At 43.4% G+C, this 13,242-nt stretch overlaps 1 long non-coding RNA gene across 1 annotated transcript in view; it reads right to left on the reverse strand.

Annotated features, from left to right (window-relative positions):
- Positions 1–13,242, reverse strand: part of LOC128852700 (uncharacterized) — a 68,134-nt gene that overhangs the window by 40,844 nt on the left and 14,048 nt on the right. Inside the window, exon 3 of the long non-coding RNA XR_008450707.1 lies at positions 11,854–11,920. This is a non-coding gene — a long non-coding RNA (uncharacterized LOC128852700). The remainder of the gene's footprint in view (positions 1–11,853; positions 11,921–13,242) is intronic.

Below are 13,242 nucleotides of genomic sequence, written 5' to 3' on the forward strand. Positions count from 1 at the left end.
ACAAATTTGGGGTATACAAAAAATCAAGCATCTGTACCATTTCTCTCAGCTTTCTTTGTGGAAAGACAAGTATGCAGAGTGGAATCAGCTTCTATACACCCTTAATCTCAAAGAGCTTTTTATTAAATGCATAAATGGGATCAGGTTTTATGCACAAACAGTCTCTGGAAATGCTGCAGTTTTAATGCAAATGAGTCCCAAAGAGACAAAGAAAATAAATATTTGTTTTCCATTCAATGATCCTGTTAGGTTTTATCTACTGTGACCCTCCCCGAGCCCTGCCATCAGATAGCCATGCAAACAGAGTCATTAGAAACCAGCAGCTTGCTCTGAAATTAAAGACAGATTTGCCTGAAATTTTCCTTATCTCTTTGCATTTACATTTCTAACACTGCCCATGTATTATTGCTAGGCTCACTAGTAAAATCCAAAAAGGCTGTCAATAAAGGCTTGTACACATAGAAAGGATTTTAGTGACTCGTTTTGCAAAGAGAGGTCAGCTTGTTTAGTCCACAGCATAACTGCTTCCTTTGGCCATATGTGAGCAGACAAAACCCCTGAGTTCAGGGAGGTATTTTTCCATTTATGAACTACCACAAACACCAAAAGAGAGCACCTTGTGTATATTACCCATGCCATCCTCAGAGGCGAATACATAACATGTGCTTATTTTCATTTTACTGGTGTTACCCTAGGGAGCCAAGTGTAAAAACTACTTGTCTGTTCGTGTCCCTGCTGATGTCTGGGCGCAACCACAAGTCCTGCACCTTCCTCCAACCTGCCTGCCTATGAATTCCCTTTGTCCAGCAGGGACACAAGCTCTCCTTCTGAATTCCTCAGAGTCCCTTCAACATGCACAAGATTTGGGGGCTATCAAGCAAAGAGGAAATTGGATGCCACCTTCAACTATCTGCAGTCCTGCAAACATTTATATATCTGTTATCATTTCTAGGAGTTTAAGCACAAATGTGTTGGAAGTCAGATATGAAGTCCCATCAATACAGCTTTTGTCTGGAAGGGTATACTTGAACGCAAGTTAAAGGTGTGCCTGTGACAGCAAATACTAACAAACAATAAGCAGAGAGGGCAATCTTTCTGGAATCTACAACGAGTCAAGCAGTACAAACATCTGAGCCAGGGTTAAAAGCAAAACAAATAAATATTTCAAAGGTTTGAGAAATAAAGACAACAATGGAATTGGGTAACAGCTAATATTTTTCCACAGGGCATTTTAACTGTCTGTAAGACATTTTTAATCACCTATGCACAAGTGAGTTTCAACCATCTGGAAAGTTATGAAATTTATAGCAGTTACAAGGAACTATTGAAGTGACTGTAAAGTTCTGACAACATATATGGAAATTATTTATGATGCAATTTTATGGTAACCTAGATCATAAACTAATTAACTGACACCTTTTAGAGTTCTCATATATTCATTTTAGGCTCAAGTAGAACATCATTTCAAAGACAGCCCACTGCACCTTTTCACACATCAAGTGGCCAAATCACAGCATTCTCGCATGAAGTGAGGAATCGCTAGATATTTTCGCTCTGCTAAGGCACAGGCATTGGATGCGGTGGACAGCTTCATACCACCAGAGACGCAGCAAAAGAGCTGTCTGCCAAAGACTCTGCCACCTTCAGGCAGTTTTCCATTGGGAGCCTGATAACATTAAATAAAAGTGGGTTTTGGATGGCCCACAGAAGTGCAGAACATTTTCGGCTCAATGCCAACTTCTTAAAGTACCCTTTCCGAGCACAAGGAAAGCGCTTACAAAAGGGCTGAAGACTATTCTAGGACTTGACCTTTCTTTGCGAGGAGAAACTTGGCTCGCTGCAATAAAGCTCAGACGCACCTTTTCGTGGAGCATTAGACAGGCTGCCTGCGTGTCTGTCACCTCGCAGGCTCCAGCCTTTCTCAAGGGAAGTATCCCTCAGCTTTTATATCTACCTCCCAAAATAATAAGGGGGTAGAAGCTGCTCCTGCCCATGTTGAAGCCAACAGAGACAGCTCCTTGACTTGATTGGGAATGTGTTCAAGCAATGAATCAGGTGGGTTTGGTGGAAATTTGCAATTCAAAAGCTGCCATTAGAAAAGTAGCATTTGAAGCTGTGTTATGCCTCATGTAGATCAGTATCAAATTAAATTTCCCTATTGTGGCTCTTATGTTGTTAACACAATGCAGGGAGTGTTGTTTGCCTCATCTCCATCCTTCTAACTGCAACATCCTTTTCAGTTTAAACTATACAGAAGTGAATAATCATCAAGGCCTTCTGTTTACCATCTTTAGAAGATTTAATTTATCCCAATAAACATTGTGAAGCAGACCTTTTGCATTTGCAATGACATATAATTTACTCAGAACAAATGCTTTGGGTTCACCATAAAGACCATTCATCAGGCAAATCTGAATCAGATGCAGCTTAGAAAAAGAATCCTTTGTCTAATTGTTTTCCATCACAAACAACATGTGGGAAAGAGATTTGGGCAATATTTTCAAACATTATAAGCCACATAATTATTGTCCTCTGCAAACCTGGTGATAGTTTTTGCAATCACAATTCCACTTTATCTGTCTAATCACCTATTCACTGTGACCAATTACAGACTTGGCATTGATGAGGGGGCATTTAATAATATTAAACACAAAACCCTAGATCTGAATAATGTTGAGTTTATGACACAAACTAACAAAAGCCAGGAAATTCAAAGGCGAGGTTTACGCTCCATCCTTAATTCATGGCACTCTGCCTAGACGTAAGAGCACGTACGAGCACTGCAGAGACCTCCCCTACACAAAGATCGTTGCAGCACCGAGCCACAAGGGAATAAAAGTCTTGAGATTAATTTTTAATGTTTAGGTCTTTTGCAGATTTACTGTGTAAGTGCAACAATATTCTGGTTATGTGTTATGTTTGTGGCACTCTTACTGTCCAAACCCTTGGGGAAAGGGTCTGGAGTCTGGTATTTGCTACGTCCATGCAACGCCACTGTCCTGGCACAAAGGAAAAGGTCAATAACAACCGGGAGTTCCCCCTCATTTTTCCCCCTGGTTGCTTGTGTCGCTGCAGGCTTCTCCCTGCCCAAGCATAGTGAGCGTTTCCTTCAAAGAACAGAAGGAAATGGATACACAGAAGGTCCTGCTCACTGGCAGAAGTTGCTTGAATTTTGGGGCTGCTCTAAATTTAACCGAGGTGAAATGAATTTCTGGATATGAATTTCTGGATATGAATTTCTGGATATGAATTTCTGGATATGAATTTCTGGATATGAATTTCTGGATATGAATTTCTGGATATGAATTTTGGGGACGCTCTAAATTTAACTGAGGTGAAATGAATTTCTGGATATGCTGAGAGGAGAGGGATGGAAGGAGAAGGTAGAGTAGCATCGCCACTCCTTCTTCCCATTGGAGATTCAGTCCAGTTTGGCTACACCTGAAAATACCTCACGGTCTTCCTTGCTCACTATTGACATGTCAAAGCAAGAAAAAAAAAATAGCGTTCTATTTTGTGCATAAGGCAAAGGTGCATTTTATTCACAGTGACATAGTGCGCTCAGACTGTTTTATTCTGCGCTTTCAGTTGCATTCACAGAAATACAGTGGCTCTCAGAGAGATATCTCGAGGCAGCAGGTAAATAACCTATTCTGATCCCGCTATCGATTCTGATGTCACGTATTTGCAATGCTGTACCCCAGAACGACAGCTTCACAGGCAACAAGAGCTCTCACAGAAACGCATATATTCCCACACTTAGAAACAGATTCTGCCTTCATACCACGTAACGGCTCCAAACTGGCAGTTCTCTCTCCCTCATGGAAATCTTTCTTTGTTTGTGGGTTATTGACCCGATGGGCTCTAATAGGAGTTCTTTGGAGAGGGTCAATCTATTTTGCCGGTCCAGCTGCACCCAACACGCCGCCTATTTGCCCTCTGCAGCGCTGGGGCCCTTCAGCAAGTCCCGATGCTGACAACACCGGCAAAAAAACCTTACCAACTCTAGCAAAGTTCCCCCCTTGTTTGCTTTTAAGCATGCTTCGTTTTGACTTTTTTCCTCTAACCACAATCATTATTGTTTTGGCAGAAACTTTGTCTGAAAATAGAGGAGAAAAAAGCCAGGAGCAGCTACTGCTTCTCCGCGCCTCAGCTTGGGGGGATGAAAGAGGAGAATGCCCTGGAGCCGGGGGGAAGCGAGGCCCGAAGCTGCCCTCGGCTGTCCCTCACAGCGCTGCCGGGAGCGGCAGCTGAAGGGAATCACGGCTGTTGTTCAGTGACGTTACAACAGCGGATCGGCTGTTCCAGGAGCGGAGGCGGATGGGTCAGCACAGCCGCGTGAAAGAGCGGTTCACCCGAAGGAGGTGGAGCTGCGGGCCTGCGCCCAAGAGCCGGGGCTGCAGCCGGGGCTGCTGAGCCGCGGGCCGGCCTGGAGGGGCCCCGGAGCGGCGGCACAGCCCGCCCCGCCCCGCCCCGGGCCTGCGGTGCTCCTGCGGAGCAGGGAGAGGGCTGAGCCGCTGCCCTGCAGAGCGGCGGCCGCCACCCTCGGGTCTTGGGACAGGAAAGAATAGCTGAAAGCTGCGTGAAGCAACAGCCTTCCCAAGCAACATCCCAGCACACAAGAGAAGGCACGACAGGTGTCGTGATGGGATGCAACCACCATTTTATAGCCAGAAAATAAGTTTAAAGACGTGTTTCATAATAGTTATCAGGAATAACTCTCACTAAATGTTATTTTTCCATGATGTTATTTACAGAGGCTCTTCTCTGTTTCACAAAGCCTAAATTCTAGGTGCCAGTAGACCTTAAGTATCATAAATATGCACATATTCGTTTGTATTTATGCCAAAATATGCTAAAGAGGCCTTTATTTTTTTGCATATTCCTTTTAAAGACAGATCAAAAGAACCCTAGAGAAATCACAGGCGACCTCTCATTCACAAGACATGATTTACCATGGGTGTAATTCTTGACCTACAATTTCTGCAGGCATTTCCAAGCTATCAAACAACAGATAAAGCAGCCCTGCGCTTCTGGTGAAACAGTAGCAAAAGGGCTGAGTTTTGCTTCCTCGATAAAGAAAGATCAAAACACAAATCACTCCATCATGTGAAAAATACAATTACATTAGCAAATATAATCTATCTTTAAAAAATACATTCAAACATCTAATTTGCATAGAAACAGGCAGCACTATTCATTTTGAGACAAGAAAATCAAAAGTCATAGCTAGCAGCCACTCTTCTAAACCAGATTTTGAGCACAACCCCCCCAGGGCTGTTTCTACCAATTTTCCAATAAATCATGCAATGACTTTTAGAAAAGACAGATATTTAATTTTTGCTTTAGAACTATAGACCATAACCAGAGAGTGACAGCCCTCTTATTCTGCCAAGCTCCCCACCAACCTGCTCAGCAGACTGGCTGGGAAATAACGCAATAATTAGGCAATTAGATATTTGGGGGAACGTCAAATGAAGCGCTGAGCGCTGACCTTTATCACATAGATCAAAGTGCACTGGAAGAATGGTCAAATAGACCTTGTTTAGCAGCCCTTATCAGTTTTTTTACAAGGAAATCAAGGATCAGTGGCCATACCTGCACAGCCCTGCATGTGCTCACAGTTAGGATTGGATACAAAGGAGAAAAGTCAGATTCTTTGTGCATAGAGAGCACCAGATCTTTAATTACTTGTTCTTTAGTTGCACACCAATATACACCTACAGCACAGATTGAATACCAATAAGATAAACATTATAATCCAAATGATCCCAAATAAATGTTTTGTTACCTTTAATGACGTCACCAAGAAGAGAGCGGAGAGGAAAAAAAGTTGCAGATAAGATCATTCACTTCTAAGAGCTTCCCTTTTTTCTTATTCTCGGTCAGCAGTAAAGGGAGCACAGCTAGAGATCCACACTTATAAAGGAACTGGAATGTCTTTTCTCTTAACAAGGAACTATATGAGCACCACATGAGGCTGCCAAGGTGGGCTTGGGCCTGACAAACACAATCAGAATGCATCCTTGGAAATAAGGCAGCTGGAGCAAGCCAGCATTCAGGGAGAAGGAGGTGCAGCTAATGGGCAAATCACCTGAAATAAATGGATTTCAGCTGTGGGGAAAGCCAAGGGCTAGGACTGCTGACCTCAACTCTGTCCCAGGATAGGGGTCTTTTAGAGGAGTTCAGATAGATTCTGGATTGCAAGGTAACGCTTTTGGAGCGTCTGCTGATGCACATGAACTGTACGATGCATGGCTCATGTTTGCATGTGTGTGCCTGTGTTCTGGAGCACGTGGTCTTGGAAAACGAGTTTGGGTATAAAGTTTCTATGGTCTCTACATTGGCATCACCCCAGGGGGAAGGGGGGCTGGGTAAACCTTCAGGTGGTGGAGATGTGAGCTGTCAAAGGAGGAAAGAAAAGCACATCACTGCAGACTTCTTGATCTCTTCACTTGTCTGGCTGTTGGGATTTGTGTGTTTAAGTTTTATCCCAATGAGAAGGAGAAGAATTTGTAGATTTTTCAATTAGTTGGTCAGAACTTTCAGATTTTCCCCCTCTGGCCCTTTGGACAAAGAGCTGATTAGAAGGTGCTAGACCTTGCCCTCTCACAGTGGCTCCTCTGAACCAGCCTAACTGTGAAAAAACTCTGCAAAAGTTGCAGCATAAAATTTTTATAGCTTGCACAGCTGGAATCTGTGAGCGTGGAAGTTCCCTCTGAGCAAGATCTACAGCTAGATGCACAGCTCTTTAATGCATAATTTGTGAGTGAAGCTAATTTTCTAATTTAAGTTGCATATTGCCTCTTTGGGATTTTAAAAGAATATTCCGGCTCTAAAAGCAAGAGATGTGATTATCTGTGTGTATGCCTGCAGAAGCCAAGGAGAAAGGCTGGAAGGAGCAGATGCACTTCAAATATAACAATTTCAAATAAGAACCTGGTGTCAGAAATGACTCGCAGCCCATTCCACCTCCTGCTCCCACCCCCAAATAAAAGTAGAGTCGCAGTTGCAGTTAGAGAACATCTTCTTACTCAAACCCGGTGCTGCTGGAGCTCCCACAGTGTCACTGCAGACCCCGGGAAGTGAAACTCCTTTTGCAGAGGGGAATTTCCATAGGCTGACATCTTATTATTTTATTATTATTTATGTAGTATTATTTTTTGTACTTACATCTGGGATCTAAATCAAATTATTCAGGCATAATTTGTTTAACTTTGTACTAATGTTTAAATACATAAGAATATAGGTATATGTGTATATAATTTTAGATATTAATATTTGTATGACTACATTATACAAATTTAATACATTCTGTACGTCTCATCTCAAAGTAGACCTTCGTAGTCTCTGCCCTGCTCCCAAGATACCAATGCCAAGAGGAACTTCTGGACTAACTTTGCTGGGCTTTGAGTTAGGTTTTTAATATTCCTAAGAGAAGGAACAATCTGAGATATGAACTGCTTGGTGTGATAACTAAAGCTTTTGCAAATGAAACTTTACTGCTTTTCTGTGCCCCCAGGAGCTACATCCCTCTCTCCTGGGCACAAAGCAAAGGGCTTTTGCAAGCCTCCCTTTCTTTCATGTCACAGACATGGCTCTTAAACACCTCCAGATGACACATTTGAAACCAGTGTATTGATCAGATTGAACTGGGGTATTCACTTAGATTTATATTAGAGGACAAAATGAGTGGAAAACAGAGATGCAAAACCCACTCACTTATAAAAGTTTGCTACCACACCAGGAGATTCTTCCATCCGCAGGCGTGGGCTCCTCGACTAGGATATCTATAATTATCAGTCAATCGACACTTCCACCAGATGTGACCTATCCCGTGGCTTTAGACCCAATGTGGTGGAAGCAGCTGAGGACTGAGAGAGAACAGGGCTGTCCCTTTGGGGACATCATGAAGTCACATTGACCTAAGGTAGAATTCTACACTGTCCCTAGTGATTCAGAGCCTGGCGTAAATTCAGGGCTTCCAAATCTGCACCTGGATTTGCAGCAGGATAGCTCTGAGAGATCAGTGGTGTCTGCAGGGGAAAATGTACTGTCACCTTCCCAGCCCGACGCAGGGGGGCTTGTGTGTGCAAGGGGGTCCATGAGTCAACATGCACTTCGGAGCTGAAATGGGTATTTATCCCCTGTTGCTTTGTAGACCTTCTAACAATAAGGGCTGTACAGGGTGGAGTTGCAGTTGGATGTGTTGGTTAAGAGTGAATTCCAATCGTAGATTAAATGGGTACAGTCTTGTCTTGATATCTTGTCAAGAATCATCATAAAATCTAAAAAATACAATAAATAATAGAAGAATAGTCATTATCCCTTGTTTTTTTGTGTGTAGACAGAATGAAAATCTCCAAGTGTGCTCTCGGGAGTGAAGTTTTCATGGACTTTTGTCTTATAGACCCAGTTGGACGAGGCTTTGAATAACCTGATCCAGTGGGAGGTGTCCCTGCCCATGGCAGGGGAGCAGAACTGGATGGTCTATAAGATTCCCTTCCAACCCAAATGGTTCTGTGATTCCATGATCCTGTGATTTTGGTTTTATGCCCAAATGTGCATACAGTGCAAACTTGAGAAGATGCATTAAGAAGTTAAGCCAATGTATCTCTGCGCTAGCTGCAGGCAGAGGCCGTGTTACCAAAATATCCTTTACTTTCATTTTTAATTAGTTTCACGAACACGATAATAAATCAAATAAATAAGTGAACAAGTCAGGAGAACGTATGCCCGGTTTAAGCTAAACCTGCCATAAAAGACCTTTTCCAGCATAGTACAAACAGCAAAATTATTGATTAACTTGTATCACTCCACAAGAAGAACAAATTATTGCTGATTAAAGCCATGCAGGTGATAAAGGAACTTAACCAACAAAAGCTGCCAGCTTTAGGTTAGGAAACAGCTGTGTCCCTAATTATGCAGTCTGATTTATACTCTATTAAATCAGTATATAAGTAACCCATTTCTCTGAAAGCATTTAAACCTCTTATATTCCACCAAACACAGCAATTTTATTTGAAATAAATGTATCCAGCTCTTTTGGGAACATATGGTATATTTCTCTCTTATTAATAATTCAGTTCAAATGAGCAAAAATTAGTTGGTGCAGTTACAGCTGATTTTGTCCTGAAAAGATCTGCATTAATTTTAGACGTTTTGTAAATTGGGCTATTAAATAAAAGCATTATATGTGAATTACCCTTTAAATTTTAAGCAAGTTGGTAGTTTAATGGTATTTTCTAGTCAGATTCATTTTCAATCTCTAAAAAATTATAGTCATTATAGTAAGACAAATTTTTGAAACTTGCTACTTCCAACCAATTACATATTGTGCTAATAAGTAAACGAGAAAACTTTTATGCTTCATTTTCTCTACTCTGTCTTTTCCATCAGCTAAAATTTCTCTTTTCATTATCTCTTGTGTAAATAAGTAGCTGACCTCAAACCTTCTCACCGATGAGGTCCACCTCAAGAGGTCTCTGTGGCTCCTGCTCCCCATCGCTATGACCCTGCCAGTTGTGGTTGCCACACATCATTTCTGGTAGGAGCGTGTGTGTTTGGGGCTGGCAGTGATGTGCGTCAGGGCATTAGGAGGAAGGTGAGTACGTATTTTGTAGGAGAGAAATTTCTGTATGCTGCTGTGCTAGTCCAAGATCATCAGCTCCCGTGACTTATGGTCCTCTCAATGCCAGCGCACAGCTCCTATTAGTGCTAATGGGAGTCGTTTTCGTGAGTCAGGAATGTCCCTGTAAGTTTAAGTTCTGCTTCTAGTGCAATGAACCAATTGGTTTAAAAATGTGTGAGTAAAGCGAAATATGATGGGATGCAATGATGTTCTGAGTTACCTACTTATTAAGCAGTGAACCTTTAACCTTTCAAAAGATGTAGAGAACCATAAGCACATGCCAAAGGTACCATTAATTCAGAATGTTTTCCTGTGAGGGTTGGGATATCCTGGCATGGGTTGCCCAGAGAGGTCATGGCTGCCCCATCCCTGGAGGGGTTCCAGGCCAGGTTGGATGGGGCTTGGAGCCTCTGATCCAGTGGGAGGTGTCCCTGCCCATGGCAGGGGTTGGGACTGGATGGGCTTTAAGGTCCCTTCCAACCCAAACCATTCCATGATTCTGTGATTCCATGATTCTATGAAGGGTGGAACCTAATTAGGTTCCTGTACAGCTGTTTCTACTGTAGGCTTTTGACCCCTTCAGAAGGTTTGTGCTCTCTGCCGTGCTGCCACAAGCGGGTTCATCGCTAAATATTTTGATATTCGTGCTTTGCATGTGAGTCTAGAAGAAAGAAGCTGAACTCTTTAATTTTATTAACAAATTTAGACCCCTGAGCCAACAGTGTTTTCTGAGTATCAAAGAAGCAGCCTTTTCTTTCTTGTTGCCCTGACTCTGTTTCTGTAGCTCGGGGTTTGTTTCCCTATTGAGTGCCCCACACTTAGCAGTTACATGTGGAAATTAAAAAGAACAGACACATAGATTTTCACACTTAGAATGCCCCAGAATACTGCAGCATAAATCATTCTAATTTTAATAACTGCTTTGCTCACATATCTTCATTCCTGTCTGTACCTTTTTTGTTATATTATCTACCATTTTAGAAAGCTATCTAGCTTACCTACAGAGTTAAATTCAAATAGTCTAAAGGTTAATGTGAAGCACTGGCAAGACATTATGAGCCCAGCAGTATATTTTAAAGGCACTCAGCTGTTGGAATTACTGAGAGCGAATGCTCGGTGTGACTCCTCTTTTCTGCACCCTTGAGGCTTACCAAAAACTCCCCTCTCCTGCATGCCGATGGGGCTCTGTGTGCTCTATCTCACTGGTGCCAGAGCTGCGAGATACAGCGATGATGGGTGTCAAAAATAAATTGCTTGGATTCTTTGTCTCATGTGAGCCAAATTTAAATCAGATTCACACCTTGTTTGACCCAAAAGAGCATGCTGGTGGGATATCCCGTAGCATTCATTCATGCCTAGATCACACACCTATGAGTTCAGGGACTCGCAGGTGGCTTTGACTTGGCAGCCCTGGCTTCTGTAACCCCCTGGCACACCAGTCCAGGTGTCCTTCCAGCAGCAAAGGAGTCTTGCAAGGGACTACTTGGGAGCAAATGTCGCCTTCAGAGGGTGAAGTGGCAGTAAAAGAGGTAGAGAAGGAAAAGCAAGCTGGAAAAAGAATTTAGCCAACCCATAACAGATAGGTCCCTGCTCCAGGGGTCTGCTGTCATAGAGCACGGCTCCATCTTGGTCCTATCCAGCAGGGCATCCCCATAAAAGTCTGTATATTGATAAGGAGCAGGGAGAAATATGCTATGAAGTGGGAGAGGGCATCATAGCCAGCCCTGGCTTGAGTGGCCACACGCTTCTGGGGTTTTGAAGATCAACCGTTCTCTGTCCCCTGAGCTGCTGGGGGTGGTGTTGTCTGGTGAGCTCCTTGAAGGCCATCGCAGTCTTGGATTTTGTCTACTCAGGTGAAGGGCCATGGGGCAATCTAGGCAGGAGCTAGGAAGAAAATACTCCAGGCAACAGATAGTGATGAAACTGCCCCGACACTGAATTATGTAAAGCAGCTTCCTGCCATTAGAGGCGGCCACACAACACCGATAGCTGCTTTAGAGACCGTGCCTGCACTCCTCTGTGCTTTGTCCTGGTTTACCTGCACACGCTCCCACTGCGAGTCTACTACCCTTGCAGCATTCTGAACGTGACAAGAATAAAATTTGTCCTTGCTGGGCATTTACATTCACTAAGCAAATGATTTAAAAAAAATAAAAGCTTCAGAAATGTTTTGAGAGTACAATGAAGAAAATCCTTACATTGGGCAAGAGCAACAGTTTTACCTGCACTGCCAAGTTTGTAGATCGGGGGGGATAATTCCAAGTGCCACTTAAGGAGTTATATTTTTTCCTGGAAAAAAAAATAAAGCAGAAAGATTTCCATTAAATGCGGAGAGAATACACATATTTATCTTGTTCTAGAAAACTTGCAACCTTCAAATGGAAAAAAGACATCTGGCATACAATTACACCCAAACCAGCTGCACTGGGTGTTTAAATCCACTGACAGGTACTTTTCTCTTTTTTCCCCCTTAAACTGAGGAAGCAATATCTTCCCATTACACATTAAAAGGTCTTTGCAGTGATCCAGACCAATTTTCTGCTGCATATCTCCACCCCCCCAAGGGCGAGGCAAAGGCAAACAGCCAGATAACACCAGGCTGTGCTTTTCCTTTTCTAGGCTTCAGATCGCAGCCGGATCCATCGGTTGTGCAGATCCCTGGCTCTGCACCGTTTGTTTTTCTCAAACGGATGTGAAGAGAACGTTCAGCTCTATGACATTTATCAGGGTGTGTGTATGAGCACCTGTAACGTGCATGGGTGAAAGGGAAGAGTGCACCATGTTTCTCCTACACCCGACCTGTTCTCCTCCTGCCACTGCCCCCCGGCACCCCCTGCCTCTATAGCCCACTCAGACAGGTTAATAATGGTAAGTACTGATAAGATGAGAAAGGCAATAAAATGTGTTCCAAGGGGCATCCTTTGATCTTCCAGCAATATTCTGCTTCCACTGATCTTGAACACTGTTAATAATGACACAAACCTGGCCCAGAGCTGCAGCACTGGTGGAACCCCACCACGTTATGCTAGCTCTCAGCCTGATCATAGCAAACAAAAACCAAAGGGATGTGGCGATTCTGCTTTATGAAGCTTTGTGAACAGTAGATCAAGAGCCATGGTCCTTTCTGTTCCGTGAAAAGAATGATTAGGTCCTACTCACACGTGCCCAGTTTTGGCTGGTACTTCAGGAGAAAGATTGCATTTGAATAGTATTTCAGGTTTGGGGTTTTTTTAAGCCATGAGACAAACAAGCAAATATGAGTAGGTCGTATCGGCATGTGCAGCCAGGCACACCCTTCCCTCTGCTTCTCCAAGATCTTTCAAGTGCTTTGGCATGTAGGGATTTTTGTCTCAGCAAGCAGAACCACATGGAAGATCTACATAGGACAGACTCCAGGGTGGTGGCAGCCCTGAGCAGAGCTATCACCTTGAGCCTGCATCCGTGCTGGGAAGTCTCTGATCCCACACAAGGAGCTGTCAGGGAGAAGGTGCTCCTGGGCTGGTTTGGAAGCTCCCCACAGATCTTCTCACCTGCACCTCCATCCCCGTCGTCCCCTCCCCTAGTGCACAGGCACTGCTGGGAACCTCTCCTGAGAGTTCCCGCTGTCTCTT

The sequence above is a fragment of the Cuculus canorus genome, chromosome 7 (assembly GCF_017976375.1).
Source record: "Cuculus canorus isolate bCucCan1 chromosome 7, bCucCan1.pri, whole genome shotgun sequence".
NCBI lineage: Eukaryota > Metazoa > Chordata > Aves > Cuculiformes > Cuculidae > Cuculus > Cuculus canorus.